At 36.9% G+C, this 16,658-nt stretch overlaps 1 protein-coding gene across 2 annotated transcripts in view; it reads left to right on the top strand.

The window, feature by feature from the left end:
• Positions 1-4,729: 4,729 nt before the first annotated feature.
• The window catches only part of serpinh2 (serine (or cysteine) peptidase inhibitor, clade H, member 2), a 76,808-nt gene continuing 64,879 nt past the window's right edge, over positions 4,730-16,658 (top strand). Inside the window, exon 1 of one of the 2 annotated variants that reach the window (XM_058783225.1) lies at positions 4,730-4,787. The gene's annotated coding sequence lies outside the window, so the exon portion shown is untranslated. Of the gene's footprint in view, positions 4,788-8,613; positions 8,652-16,658 lie in introns of those variants that run through there. The other variant, XM_058783224.1, reaches the window with a different exon arrangement.

Genomic DNA, 16,658 nt, shown 5'->3' with positions numbered 1-16,658 from the left:
GTTATTACTTTTATTTTTTATATTTATGTTTAGGCTGATTATTTATTTGTTTGTTTGTTTATTTTTTTAAGCTATTTAATTATTTTTAATATTCATGTATAGGTTTAGTATATTGGCATTTACATTTTAGTTAGTTGGTTAATATATTTATTTAGGCTAGAGGTTGAGTATATTGACATTTACGTTTGGATTAGTTCATTCATATTTATTTTGTTGTTTTTAAAAGTTTTTTATTTTTAGTATCTGTTTGGTTGAGTACTGTATATAGAGTATATTTTATATTAAGCTATTTTTTATTTTAGTTATTGATTTATATATTTTATTTTCCAGTTTTTAAAGCTATTTGGGTTCTTTTTTAATGTTTATAAGTTAAATATTTATTTATTTATTTAGTCAAATAAAGCTGTTAAAAACAATGACTCTTATTTTCTTTCACAGGGAGTTGAGCACCATTAGTGTGGCTAGATGTTGATTTTCTGTTTAGAAAAAATAATCTGCAGGAGGTTCAAATCAACCAGCTAAATTCCATGAATGGTAAAAAATACTCCAAGCAGTATGTGTATGATGCTTCAGCATGTTGGTGTGTGTGTGAATTCTATATATAATTCTCTTGAAGCTTGTCGGGCCTCATTATGGAAGGAGGAAAAAGCAATAACTGACATGAGCTCTAATCTCCCATAAGACCTTATCGGCCATATACCACCACACAATCTGTGGCCTTTAAAAATACTCACCTCTATAAAATGAAGGGATGAGGAGTTTGACTGACTGAGAGAGCTAGTGATAGAGAGAGAGATTGTGTGTTATGGATTGAAAATCCAGGAAAGGAGAGAAAGAAAGATGGAGTGATAGAGTTAGACAGGAAAAGAGAGGAGAGGCGTGTGTGTGCTGACAGCTCCCGCAGTCTCTGTGGGGTTGGTGTCTCATCCCTGACATTTGGAACAATATTGCGCTAGTATGAGTCTACAACACACACACACATACACACATACACGCACATCCCCATCTCTCTGTCCTGCGGGTGTGTATAAGGGGAGGTTTCTCTCTGTAAACTATGGTTTGTTCGTTTTTACAGAGTAAGAATGGTATAAGGCTGTGTTTGTGCATTTGAGCAGGTATACTGTCTTTCTCTTTTTCTCTGTAGGTAAACTCTGTTCTGCTGTGTAGTTTTATTGAGTGTTATGTCCATATGGATACAATATATGATGTGAAAATCACATGAGCTGGAAAAAGCATTGACACGCAGGCACTTACACAGTGTGTGTGTGTGTGTGTGTGTTTTACTCGTACAGTATTAAACTGGAAATATTTGATTGCTATTGCAGCTAAACACGCAAATGCTTTACTGTAAAAAACAGTCTGTTATATAATAATACAATAATTATTTTATTGTCTGATGTTTTTATGTTTAAAGGAAATGTTAAAATATGTTCTCCTAGAGCAGCTTAAATGATATGGTAGTCATTCCAAACCTGTAAGACAGAAATCAAGACATTTTTAATGAAACCTGAGAGGGTTTTGTCCCTTCATTGAAAGTCTAGGTAACCAAAACTTGGAAAATAAAAAAATGTCATAACGGCATTGTAAAACTGAGTCTGGTGAAGAGATCTGACTGCTTTATATGATGAACAGATTTGTTATTTATATCTAAACAATGATCAAAATGCATAGAGCACATAACATATGGTAAATACAGAAGCCAGTGAGGTTTGTTATATCTTATGACACACATGAGCATCCGTGTTTACCATGATGCTCTCTATGTATGTGTGTTTATATATGAATACATTTTTTTTATTGAACTGTTTGGGGTGTTTGGGAAACTTTTAAAAAAGTGAGTATTTTTGCAATTGTGTTTGGGCCCTGTACCAAATCACACCCTGGATGTGGATTTGTGACAATTTTGGGACCATTAGTGGTACAAAATTTACACTTCACTGGTGAAGAATAGGGTTATTATAGTTAATTAAAACTAAAATTGAAATTAAAATTAAAACCATAAAAACATATAAAATATATATGTTTGTATAAAACATGTAAAACAAATACAGTGGCATGCAAAAGTTTGGGAACCCCCGTGCAGAATCTGTGAAAACGTGAATAATTTTAACAAAATAAGAGAGATCATACAAAATGCATGTTATTTTTTTATTTAGTACTGTCTTGAGTAAGATATTTTACATAAAAGATGTTTACATATAGTCCACAAGACAAAAAAAAAAAAAAAAAATAGCTGAAATTATTAAAATAACCCCCTTCAAAAGTTTGGGAACCCTTGGTTCTTAATACTGTGTGTGGTTACCTGGATGATCTAAGACTGTTTTGTGATGGTTGTTCATGAGTCCCTTGTTTGTTCTGAACAGTTAAACTGAGCGCTGTTCTTCAGAAAAATTTCCAGCATCTTTTACATATTTGAACCCTTTCCAGCAGTGACTGTATGATTTTGAGATCCATCTTTTCACACTGAGGACAATTGAGGGACTCAAACACAACTATTAAAATTAAAATGAAAGCTATACAAATAAAAACAGACTTAAATAAATCTCAATGATACTAAAATAACATTGGTCAGTGGTTGAAGACAAAATACACAATATATATGATAGTTCACCCAAAACAAATTTATAATTTATTGACTGTCGTTTCTTTTTCTTCCAGGGCTAGGGACATTTTTTTTAATGATAGTGATTGGAGTACAGTGTTGTTTGTCCCTCAACGCTCTTCAAAATCTATTTTGTGTTCTGAAAAAGAAAAAAAATGCAATTTCTGTGTTGATCATGTAAATGTATATTATTTTAACAATATATATATATGTGTGATTTTTGCAGTGGGCAGATTATGAAAACACATGCACACAAACTGTTCGCTGTAGTGGAAAGAGAAAGAGATTTTCTTCTTTGTTCTTAAAGTGCTCTGTCGTGGATTTTGTCCACCACCCAACACATAAACCAGCGTAGCGTTAACAGACCATGTGTCTGTGGGTGTGTAACACATTATTTAAGGGAAATATGAGATATTTTGTACAATGACAAATGTGATGTGTTGTTTTTCATTGCTGTATTTATGATTTGGCTCTTTGTGTATGTTTAAGTATGCATGTTTATAGTTACGGACAAATGTGCTGAAAAATGTTTCCAGAAGCTACAAAAACGGCTTTTGGGGATGTTCTCAAAAGTAGTATTATACTGTATATAAGAAAAATACTGTTTTATTATTCAAAAAGTGATTAGATATAGATAGTGAAGTAAACATGTACACTGTAAAAAAAAACATGCTTATTAGCATGCATATTACTAGCATATTGGCTGTTCATTAATGCTTATAAAGCACATATTTTGCATCCCTAATCTTACCCAATACCTAAACAACTACCTTACTAACTATTAATAAGCAGTGAATTGGGAATTTATAGAAGCAACAGTCATAGTTAATGGTTTGTTATTAGCGAGAATTGGACCTTAAAATAAAGTGTGACCGAAAGTTCTATTTTAGTCTTTCTACTTAAAAATCTCATGTTTAATTCAAGGTGCTACTTGCCTTTTTTTAATAATTTGTCATATTTTAGTTTCTGAATGAAATTGTTTTATTCAGTGTATGTGGGTGAGCGGGACAGGTTTTTGCCTACATTGTGGGGACTAAATGTCAAAAGGATATTAAAATCTGAAATTGCCTACAATAAGCAAAACATAATAACAATAAATAGTGACTAGATGTAAAATGCACAATGGTTTTTGTTATAGATATGTCTAGGTTTGTTCGCTCAATATAAAAACAGATGTAAATTCTTCGCCATCACAAAAAACCTGTGTGTGTTTTAGCACTGCTGCAAACGACTGACCAGTTTGTCCAGGAATAGCTTCATCAAGCTTTAAAAAGCGCAATTTCCAAATGTCACTTTTTACGTTTTTAGGCAGAAATAATTAAGGTGTCCTGTCAAATCTAAATCCAGGCCTCAAATTGAATGCATTTGAAACAGGTTTAATTATGCAGATATGTACCTGGAATCAGCGTTCTTCTAGTTTCACCACATTGTGGATGGAGAGAGCGAGTGAGTTTGTTCAGTTAGCTGAGTGTACTCAACTAATTACAGCTGTGAGCGTCACGGCACTAGAGTGCTAATATTATTCCACATGACTTCGTGAGTGTGTGTGTGTGTGTGTGTGTAGACATTAATTCATACAGACCCACTAAATGAGTCTGTTTAATTAACAGAATATGGAAGTACATGTTCACCAGAATGCAAAAGCCATCAATCACATACTAATGCACACGGAAAACACACTCACTTTCTCTGGCAATATGGTTTCCATTAGGATTGAATCTCAGAGCTTTCGGTTTCAGGATTGAACACTACAGTATGTGTGTGTTTGTATTTTAGTGCATTTAGTCAGTAAGTGTGTGCGTGGACCATGCGCATCCTACTCTGCGTGCTTTAGATTCATAAAAACGCCACTCAACTTTCCACAATGAAAAGCAGCTGCGGAGACTTTGACTCACACACACACACACACACATATCCACATCTATTTCATCTACGTCTTTCTTACACACACACACACACACACACAACTGTGCCCTCTGCCAGCTGTTGTGTGCCCACTCATGAAAGAGTTAGTTTGAAAGCAGCAATAACAGTGTGAATGTTTGCTTTTGTGTTACGAGCATGTGTTTGATATGTAGTAATGGTTTCTTTTGTTGTGTTTTTGCAGTGGGCAGTTCTTGTTCTCCCTCTGCTGTCAAAGTGCAGCGCTGCAGCCACCACTTGTTGCCTCAGCGGCTGATCCCGGGTCAGTATTTAGTGATTATTTATATATTTCAGTATCGATCCGTCTCTCAGCCTGATGCCTCTCTAATCCTGCGCTGATGAATGTGGCTATCCCTGCCGGGGGACACCAGATAAATCAGTGTGTGTGGCGATGCACGTACAGTACGAAACACACACTGATGTACAGCAGAGAGCTTGTCATAATTATGTTGCATCAATGGCAAAGCCTGTTGGGTGAATGTGAGGCTCCACACACGCATTTCATACAGGCAAAAGAAGATGAACGCAATCCATCTATGTATCTTTTCATCTCATTCTCCCTCTTTCAGTGGTGGCAAATGTATTCAGCCACTGTCCCATTTCCATTCATTGTTTCTGGGTTTGTCTCCGGAGAGCCACCACCACCTTCTGTTGGAGAGCGAAGGAAACAGGGTCACTACAGATGGAGGGCGAGATGGAGATGAGGAGGGGAAGGAAAACGAAAACAGGAAATATGAAGTTAGACGATGAATAAAGTCAGAGAGAGATGATGGTTAAAGAGAGAGTTCATCCAGAAATTAAAATGTACTCACCCTCAGGCCATCCAAGATGTAGATGAGTTTGAAACAGATTTGGAGAAATTTAGTATTACATCATGACTCCAGTTCATCAATTAACATCTTGTGAAGTGAAAAACGGCATATTTGTACAAAACGAACCCATCATTAAGGCGTTTTAACTGTAAACCATCACTTCTGGCCAAAATCCCAGTCTATAATCCATAATAACGCTTCCTTCAATGAAAAAGGCCTTCTCTGGCGTATTTGTTTAGAACTACTTTGGACTAAACAGCGCTTGATCTCTGCATATTTCTCTCCTGATTCCGTCGGCTTTTTCATTGAAGAAAGCAATATAATAGATGGACGTCTCCTATTTAAACCGAAAGGAAATCTTGATGCATTTGTTTCTTACAAACACTCAGTTTTTCACTTCACAAGACTTGATGAACTCTTGTGGATTATAAATCGGCTGTTTGGACTCTCATTCTGACGGCACCCATTTACTGCAGAGGATCCAGTGGGGAGCAAGTGATGCAATGCTTAATTTTTCTAAATCTGTTCTGATGAAGAAACAAACTCATCTACATCTTGGATGGCTTGAGGGTGAGTACATTTTCAGCAAATTTTCATTTTTGGGTTAACTATTCCTTTAATGAAAAAAGAAGAGCCTTGTTCAAAATGCTGGTGTAGAGACAGATAACTTATGGTGTGCGTGAGTGATTTTTACAGGCGTTCCAGTTTTATGAGACCTATCTAACGTAATGTGTCCTACTCTGCCAACACTTTGCTCTGTTGACTGTCAAGGTAACTCCCGTAAGACCACAAGCCTGAGGTTGAGCAAACACATACATGATGCATACACACATAGCAATAATATCTGCTCCAGTCGACTGTTGTCATCGTAATAAAACACTAGTTGCCAAGAACACAAATGATATCACTCAACTTTAAATCAAATGCTTATGATGGTATTTACAGATCGTGTTGTGCTCCATTTCCCTTCAAAATAAACCTCAGGCATGGACTTTTGTGTGTATAAGAATAAGTAACAAGTAAATAATAAATACAAAAAAACTATATATACAGGTGCTGGTCATATAATTAGAATATCATCAAAAAGTTGATTTATTTCACTAATTCCATTCAAAAAGTGAAACTTGTATATTATATTCATTCATTACACACAGACTGATATATTTCAAATATTTATTTCTTTTAATTTTGATGATTAGAGCTTAAAGCTCATGAAAGTCAAAAATCAGTATCTCAAAATATTAGAATATTACTTAAGACCAATACAAAGAAAGGATTTTTAGAAATCTTGGCCAACTGAAAAGTATGAAAATGAAAAGTATGAGCATGTACAGCACTCAATACTTAGTTGGGGATCCTTTTGCCTGAATTACTGCAGCAATGCGGCGTGGCATGGAGTCGATCAGTCTGTGGCACTGCTCAGGTGTTATGAGAGCCCAGGTTGCTCTGATAGTGGCCTTCAGCTCTTCTGCATTGTTGGGTCTGGTGTCTCTCATCTTCCTCTTGACAATACCCCATAGATTCTCTATGGGGTTCAGGTCTGGTGAGTTTTCTGGCCAATCAAGCACAGTAACACTATGGTCATTGAACCAGCTTTTGGTACCTTTGGCAGTGTGGGCAGGTGCCAAGTCCTGCTGGACAATGGAATCAGCATCTCCATAAAGCTTGTCAACAGAAGGAAGCATGAAGTGCTCTAAAATTTCCTGGTAGATGGCTGCGTTGACTGTGGACATCAGAAAACACAGTGGACCAACACTAGCAGATGACATGGCAGCCCAAATCATCACTGACTGTGGAAACTTCACACTGGACTTCAAGCAACATGGATTCTGTGCCTCTCCACTCTTCCTTCAGACTCTGGGACCTTGATTTCCAAATGAAATTTAAAATTTACTTTCATCTGAAAAGAGGACTTTGGACCACTGAGCAACAGTCCAGTTCTTTTTCTCCACAGCCCAGTTAAGATGCTTCTGACATTGTCTCTGGTTCAGAAGTGGCTTGGTAACCCTTTTCCTGAAGACGTCTGAGCGTGGTGACTCTTGATGCACTGACTCCAGCTTCAGTTCTCTCCTTGTGAAGCTCTCCCAAGTGTTTGAATTGGCTTTGCTTGACTGTATTCTCAGGCTTGCGGTCATCCCAAATTCTTCCTTCCAGTCAACTTTGCATCTAATATGCTTTGATACAGCACTCTGTAAACAGCCACACCTTTCAGTAATGACCTTCTGTGACTTACCCTCTTTGTGGAGGGTGTCAATGTTCGTCTTCTGGATCATTGCCAAGTCAGCAGTCTTCCCCATTATTGTGGTTTCAAAGAACAAGAGATACCCAGAATTTATACTGTAGGGATGGTCATTTATTCAAACTCAAATGTAAATATTCTAATATTTTGAGATACTGATTTTTGACTTTCATGAGCTGTAAGCTCTAATCATCAAAATTAAAAGAAATAAACATTTGAAATATATTAGTCTGTGTGTAATGAATGAATATAATATACAAGTTTCACTTTTTGAATGGAATTAGTGAAATAAATCAACTTTTTGATGATATTCTAATTATATGACCAGCACCTGTATATATATATATATATATATATATATATACTATTGTTAAAATGTTAGTTAGTCTTAGTGTTAGTGTTTTGAGTCTTGGGTCTTTTTTATGTTTTTGAAGTTTCTTATGCTCACCAAGATTGCATTTATTTGAACAAAAGTACTGTAAAAACAGTATTATTATGAAGTAATATTACAATTTAAAATGTTTAAAATATATATTCACTTACTCTGACTTTTATTTGATATTTTGGAAAATCTGAGACATTGAGATCTCATCTCTCTATAGAAGAAGTGTCATCAATAGGATCTTTTTCTTAGGAGAAAGTTCTCAGAACACTCGCCATTTGCTCTCAATTCAAACTCATAGCTGTCTAGGAGACACAATTGAGACACTGACAAGATCTCATTTGTGATTTTTCTTTCTTTTGACCGGAGACAAGTCAGATCCCTCACTGATTCACTCAATGTAATGAGTCGTAACACTTGAATGTTTCTGTTTCAGGAGCAGAAAAAGCCTGAATGGAAAAGTCACAATATAGCAGATAATGAAACTATTGTGCACGGAAGGCGCCATAGTACGCTTTCTGCCCATAATTCTTTCCCTCCTCCTCTTCAGGTTAGTCATTTGAAGAGGCGCAGGTGCTGTGCTGAGGGTCAAGACGCTGATTCAATCTCAGCCCTCGAGAGAGAGTGAGAGAGAGAGAGAAGATGAGTGTGAGGAAACAGACAGGGAGAGCAAACGCTGCAGATGAAAAAGAGGTGGGAGGCTCACATCTCGCAGGTGGAAGACAGACAGACAGGAAGACAGGCACCATAAGGTGTTTATTTGGTTGCTAGAAGATGGTCGATATTCCCTTAGGACTCAAACTTTGTAAATAGCCCACTCTAGGGAAAGAAAGAAGAAAGAGATATGGAATCCATAGGGAACCCGTGTATTTCAGCATACAGCACCCCATCTCACACATGCAACAAACTTGTAATGAAGCTAAGATTTGTAGCTATAGTATAGTATCACACATATAGTATATAGGTGAGCAGACATCCATTCACACATACATTCAGTGTGGACATTACTGACCTGCGGCCCACTCTCATCGCCACATGCTTTAATGGCGACTGATCTCTCTCTCGTTTTCCCTCTCTCTCTTTCTGATGGTTTCAGAAGGCAGAACCCGCTGCGTGAACAGGCGGTATTACCATACAAATCAGCGAAGCATTTTCTCAACGTCTGCGCCACACGCACACAGACACACGCTCTATCACACACTGATTTCAGATTCAAACATCAGATGCAAACTCCATTCTGTTCTCCTGTAACTACGAAGGCCAGTTTGGATCACGATTATCATCACACATAGACAGGAGATCCCTGATACACACATAATACACAACACCAGAGACTGACAGATAGATAGATAGAGAGGGCAATCATGTCTGCAGTAACTCGGGGGTTTGTTGGCATTGTATTATGAGAAAGAATAAAATGAGATGGCAAGTGTGTATCTGCAACTGTTACCAAAACTAGATTTTTACACTTTCTGAGGTTTGAAGAAAATATGATTGGTGCTTGTCCCTGCAAACTTACTGGCATAATGCAAGAGCATCTGCCTATGACATCACCCACACTGATATGTGATGTACTGTGGCCCAGCAGTGCACAACACAACAAAATCTCCACAACACGGATAGGACAAATTTAGTTGTGTTGTGCTAATTTTGTTGTGTTGTGGCTTGTTTCCGTTGTGCTGCGGCTTGTTTCCATTGTGTTGCGGCTTGTTTCCATTGTGTTGCACCTTGTTTACGTTGTGTTGCGGCTTGTTTCCGTTGTGTTGTGCTAATTTCGCTGTGTTACGGCTTGTTTTCGTTGTGTTGCGGCTTGTTTCCAATGTGTTGTGCTAATTTCATTGTGTTGCACCTTGTTTCCGTTGTGTTGTGCTAATTTAGTTGTGTTGCACTTTGTTTCTGTTGTGTTGTGCTAATTTCGCTGTGTTGCGGCTTGTTTCCGATGTGTTGTGCTAATTTCATTGTGTTGCACCTTGTTTCTGTTGTATTGTGCTAATTTCGCTTGTTTACGTTGTGTTGTGCTAATTTAGTTGTGTTGCACCTTGTTTCTGTTGTATTGTGCTAATTTCACTGTGTTGCGGCTTGTTTCCATTGTGTTGTGCTAATTTAGTTGTGTTGCACCTTGTTTCTGTTGTATTGTGCTAATTTTGCTTGTTTGCGTTGTGTTGTGCTAATTTCACTGTGTTGCGGCTTGTTTTCGTTGTGTTGCGGCTTGTTTCCAATGTGTTGTGCTAATTTCATTGTGTTGCACCTTGTTTCCGTTGTGTTGTGCTAATTTAGTTGTGTTGCACCTTGTTTCCGATGTGTTGTGCTAATTTCATTGTGTTGCGGCTTGTTTCCGTTGTGTTGTGCTAATTTCGCTGTGTTGCGGCTTGTTTCTGTTGTATTGTGCTAATTTCACTGTGCTGCGGCTTGTTTCCGTTGTGTTGTGCTAATTTCATTGTGTTGCACCTTGTTTACGTTGTGTTGTGCTAATTTCGCTGTGTTGCGGCTTGTTTTCGTTGTGTTGCGGCTTGTTTCCAATGTGTTGTGCTAATTTCATTGTGTTGCACCTTGTTTCCGTTGTGTTGTGCTAATTTAGTTGTGTTGCACCTTGTTTCCGATGTGTTGTGCTAATTTCATTGTGTTGCGGCTTGTTTCCGTTGTGTTGTGCTAATTTCGCTGTGTTGCGGCTTGTTTCTGTTGTATTGTGCTAATTTCACTGTGCTGCGGCTTGTTTCCATTGTGTTGTGGCTTGTTTCCATTGTGTTGGACCTTGTTTCCGTTGTGTTGTGCTAATTTCGCTGTGTTGCAGCTTGTTTTCGTTGTGTTGCGGCTTGTTTCCGATGTGTTGTGCTAATTTCATTGTGTTGCACCTTGTTTCCGTTGTGTTGTGCTAATTTAGTTGTGTTGCACCTTGTTTCTGTTGTATTGTGCTAATTTCATTGTGTTGCACCTTGTTTCTGTTGTATTGTGCTAATTTCGCTTGTTTATGTTGTGTTGTGCTAATTTAGTTGTGTTGCACCTTGTTTCTTTTGTATTGTGCTAATTTCACTGTGTTGCGGCTTGTTTCCGTTGTGTTGTGCTAATTTAGTTGTGTTGCACCTTGTTTCTGTTGTATTGTGCTAATTTCGCTTGTTTCCGTTGTGTTGTGCTAATTTAGTTGTGTTGCACCTTGTTTCTGTTGTATTGTGCTAATTTCGCTTGTTTCTGTTGTATTGTGCTAATTTCACTGTGCTGCAGCTTGTTTCCGTTGTGTTGTGCTAATTTCGTTGTGTTGCACCTTGTTTACATTGTGCTGTGGCTTGTTTCCATTGTGTTGGACCTTGTTTCCGTTGTGTTGTGCTAATTTCGTTGTGTTGCACCTTGTTTACATTGTGCTGTGGCTTGTTTCCATTGTGTTGGACCTTGTTTCCGTTGTGTTGTGCTAATTTCGTTGTGTAGCACCTTGTTTACGTTGTGCTGCGGCTTGTTTCCGTTGTGTTGTGCAAATTTCATTGTGTTGCACCTTGTTTACATTGTGTTGCGGCTTGTTTCCGTTGTGTTGTGCTAATTTCGCTGTGTTGCGGCTTGTTTTCGTTGTGTTGCGGCTTGTTTCCGATGTGTTGTGCTAATTTCATTGTGTTGCACCTTGTTTCCGTTGTGTTGTGCTAATTTAGTTGTGTTGCACCTTGTTTCTGTTGTGTTGTGCTAATTTCGCTGTGTTGCGGCTTGTTTCTGATGTGTTGTGCTAATTTCATTGTGCTGCGGCTTGTTTCCGTTGTGTTGTGCTAATTTCTTTGTGTTGCACCTTGTTTACGTTGTGCTGCGGCTTGTTTCCATTGTGTTGTGCTAATTTCGTTGTGTTGCGGCTTGTTTTCGTTGTGTTGTGGCTTGTTTCCGATGTGTTGTGCTAATTTCATTGTGTTGCACATTGTTTCTGTTGTGTTGTGCTAATTTCGCTGTGTTGCGGCTTGTTTTCGTTGTGTTGTGGCTTGTTTCCGATGTGTTGTGCTAATTTCGCTGTGTTGCAGCTTGTTTCCGATGTGTTGTGCTAATTTCATTGTGTTGCGGCTTGTTTCCATTGTGTTGTGCTAATTTAGTTGTGTTGCACCTTGTTTCTGTTGTGTTGTGCTAATTTCGCTGTGTTGCGGCTTGTTTCCATTGTGTTGTGCTAATTTAGTTGTGTTGCAGCTTGTTTCCGATGTGTTGTGCTAATTTCGCTGTGTTGCAGCTTGTTTCCGATGTGTTGTGCTAATTTAATTGTGTTGCGGCTTGTTTCCATTGTGTTGTGCTAATTTAGTTGTGTTGCACCTTGTTTCTGTTGTGTTGTGCTAATTTCGCTGTGTTGCGGCTTGTTTCCATTGTGTTGTGCTTAGGGGTGTGCGATATTGATAAAAAATGATATCTCTATATTTTTGGGGAGTTTTTCGATAACGATAATTAGACGATATTTTGCCGAGTGTGTTATTGTGCTGATATCTGACTACCGTGGATAGCTGCAGTTTTTGATATTCTTCATATTCTGTGTGGTCAGTTCACATCAGTGATAGAAATTAATCTTTTCATATAAGTTTAAATTCATTTTTACCTTTCATGGGCAATTTCACCTTTAAAAAAGCAATTTTTTCCTAAAAGTGTGCATCTTTTGAATCAAATTGTTACATTTAATCAGTCAATTAGAATAATAAGACATTTAGGCTGTTACCAAACAAATGAAACCAGTATCAACAAAATTAATCTTTGCAGAAGTTGGATCTGAAGTGGCATTTACACACTGTGTTTAGATGTATTTACACAGGGAGGGACATGGAGTGCTTTAACCTGCAGTTAAAAATGCATAATGTTTTGATATTTTAAACATAAAACATTGAATACTGATATTTGAAATGATTTTAAAACGAAAAGATACTTTGAATGTGAAATTAAAATCACCAGTAGGTGGCAGCAAGTCATTGCTACTGAACCAAATAATTTAAATGGTTGATTCATTCAGGAACAAAACACCTGAAGTTGCTCAGAGACGCAAAGCAGTGCTGTAGCTGTTTGGAATTATTTTTTGTTGGCGAAATGGAGCAAAAACAGGCAATATGGTGTCTAAAACGTAATCTCTTAATATTAACTTATTGTTTATTGAACTGTTGTATAAAATCAGTATCACATTTGTAATCATGCTTATTTTTGAAAAAAAACCTGTCACTCTTCATGTGATTTTTAACCATATGAAATGATATATATATATATATATATATATATATATATACGCATATACTGTATATACGCCCCCGTATCTTGAATTTTGTGATCATTCTTAGTGCATTTTATTAGACTGAATCATGCAGTGAAAGAACACACTCTAAATGCGCACGCGCCCTAGTCTAGACTCCATTACGTAATGTAAGCGTGCATATATATATATCGCAGACGATATATATTGCACACCCGTAGTTCTGCTAATTTCGCTTTATGTTGCGGCTTGTTTCTGTTGTGTTGCAACTTGTTTCCGTTGTGTTGTGGCTTGTTTCTGTTGTGTTGTGCTAATTGTGTGTTTTGCGGCTTATTTCCATTGTGTGGTGATAATTTCATTGTGTTGCGGCTTGATTCTGTTGTGTTGTGGAGATTTCATTGTGTTGTGCTCTACTGGGCCACTGTACTGATGAGATAACATACATTATTCAAATACTATATCACATATTTGCATTTTCCAGGATATTCCTCTGGATACAGGCTGATTAATAGAGAGTGTTTTCCATTCTCAAACATTTATTTGATCAAAAGTACAGTAATGTACTTAAATATTGTGAAATATTATTATAATTTTGTAAAAAAAAACTTTTCATTAAGTTTATTATAGGGTAAACGTACCTATTAAGCTCACCAAAATCTACATTGAGACATTTTTAGTGCACAAGATATTAAAAAATGTATGTTAAAATAAAATATTAATCTCTCACACAAAAACATAAAATTTTATTTTAAATGACAAAAGCATTTAAATTAAGTACCCTTTAAGCACAACCCTGTTCCCATTAAGCTCACATCATGTTTTATTAAAAATTCTTGATTATTTTAAGGAAAATTTCTGAAGAATAATTGTAAAAATATATATTTTTTAAGGTACAAAGTCAATCACAAAAAAAACAGAACACTAAAATCAAGCAACAAGGTATTCAATTTGAACAGTTATGTATTCAAGTGTCATTTAAGCACATTGCAACATCTAGTTCACGTTCGGCTAAGTAACACATATTCAAAAATCAAATAAAACATTTAATTAATGGAGATGAACACAGAAACTAGCCTCATTATAAACCTCTCTTTAAATGGATGTCAACTTATCTGTAGTCTCTTATGGCTGGAATATACACGATTTTTGCCCCGATTTTCCACTGATTTACAGTCTGGAAAAGTTGATGCTAGTTGCCAAAGATCAGAGCCAGTCTGCAGATTTGAGTTGACAGAATCCATAGAAAATCCATTAACTTAACTTAAAGTGACAACCATCAGTTAATATTTAAAGTCTGTTTATGAAGTATTTACATAGACTTTCAATGTGGAAGATCTTAAAGAGAGCACACTGAGCTTAATTGGAGCAGCAACAATTTTTTATAAATTTCATGTAATATTTATTAAAATGACAGGATTTGTGTTAAATAAATAGTCAAGGTCATGTATTAAGTTCATATTCAATATCTATGAAATTATACTTTTTCTTATTGATTTCACACTGAAGCTGTGTGATTTTCATAGTAGTGCACCCTTTAAGCTCACCTTAAAATATTAAATCTTTAAAAAATTACAGCACTGTAAAACGACAGACCAGCACAAAACTGTCAATTTATAATATTATGGATGTAAAAGTACAAGCCAGTAATGCCTGTGAAGTAATATATTAGCGTAGCACACAATCTTATACAGCTAGTCAGCTAACTGTGTTCTGTAGCATCTGCGCTGTGTTGCTAAAACTATCTTTTGGATCTAATGTAATTATTTCCCTAATGTAATTATTATTAATTATGGTGAAAGTTTTTAGACAGCTTTCAAAATGGCCGCCAGACAGTATGAACACATGGAGACTCGTATCTCAGAGTGCAATTATCTGATTGACTTGACATTACAGGAGGTATATAGTAACAAACATATCTATTGGTTAAGACATCAAGTAGGGTAATAAATTAATTATTATTGTGCTTAATATGTACGTTTACCCTATATATATATCACAATGAAATAGAAAACAAAAAATGCACACACCTATTTAATATATATTTGAGCCAAGGATTTTAATTTGGTGCACCATTAGCCAAAATTTGTCTTTGAAAAAGTAAAAGAACACATTTCTTCAACCAACTACAACATTTAAAGTGCATATCTCAGCTATGTGCCAAAGTTAACTACTTCTTGAACATTAAGGGTTGTTTAAATCAAAAGTTTGGTCTAGTGACATATTTTGAGACATTGTTGTGAAAACGTCTTTTTCTTTCCAAGACCACTTATAATAACAGAAAGAACCATGTGACCTAGCTGACACACAAAAAAGTGGGAAAGAGCGACAGAAGAAATTATTGACATAATCGAGACATTCATTAAAGGCTGGGGAAGATGGAGGGAATGGGGAAAAGAAAACAAACAAGACATCTGTCCGTCGCTCTCATTGTTTGCCGTGTCCAGTTTCTCACAGGTCGCTCTGCCCCTTTATGCAGCAGATGGGAGACACAGAGAGAGAGAGGAAGGACGAAAAACAAGAAATGTAAACCGGAGGGAAGATTTATATCAGAACCCCACTGTTAGGATTCTCCATCATTGCCACAGCGACCGGTTACCTGGCAACGGGATACACAATGGTGCGGTAACCCTGACGACAGTGTAGTGGTCTGTCTGGCCAAAGACAAGGGTTTGAGATGGACAGAAGAGAATCAGACGGCAGAGAAAAGGTGAAGTGTGTGTGTGTGAGAGAGGCAGAGAGAATCAGTCTACTGACTTTATTAAAATCTCAATATATCCATTCATGAGACTGATATTATTATTGACACACACAGGGATGGACAGTGTCTCCCTCTCTTTTTCATTCTCTCTCACACACACACTGACACAATGTAGTTTCAGTTCAATAGCGCTTTATTGGCATAACTGTCAAAATGCAAAATGCCATAGAAAGGCAGAGTATAATTAATGAACGTGCACACAAACACACAGTGTGTTTAATGTACGCTGACAGGTGGATCTATTGCTGTTGTCAGTGAAGTTCTCTGTAGACATACAGGCTTGATTAAAGGGCTTGTGTTTTATGTAAGAGTCAGTGTTGTAGTACTAAACAAACTGAGAACAAACACAGCTATATACACACGGACATCTGTGTTTTATATATGTAATATGAGCCAAATGTGCATGTGTGTGTGTGTGTGTGTGTGTGTCTGTGAACGCTCACATAATGGTTTTTATGCAGGCAGAACTAAAAGCCAATGTGACAAGTTCTAACACACACACACACACACACACACACACACAATCAGCATCTCCTCCTGCACATCCTTCGCTTTATACTAGTGTTTGCATTATGACATTTGAATGTTTTAAAATTGTCCAAGCAGACACCGGAAAGAAAAATCACTAATGAAATCTCTTTAATATTGCTATTGTTTCTCCTGAACACCAAAGCAATGAATGAAAGCAATTGGGACTTTTATGTCTCAAGTTTTTTGTAAGAAAAAATACCCAGGGAATTTCACATGTGGCGTCTCTAGT

The sequence above is a fragment of the Onychostoma macrolepis genome, chromosome 07, assembly GCF_012432095.1.
Source record: "Onychostoma macrolepis isolate SWU-2019 chromosome 07, ASM1243209v1, whole genome shotgun sequence".
Lineage (NCBI taxonomy): Eukaryota > Metazoa > Chordata > Actinopteri > Cypriniformes > Cyprinidae > Onychostoma > Onychostoma macrolepis.
This window is presented reverse-complemented; position numbering and strand designations above follow the sequence as displayed.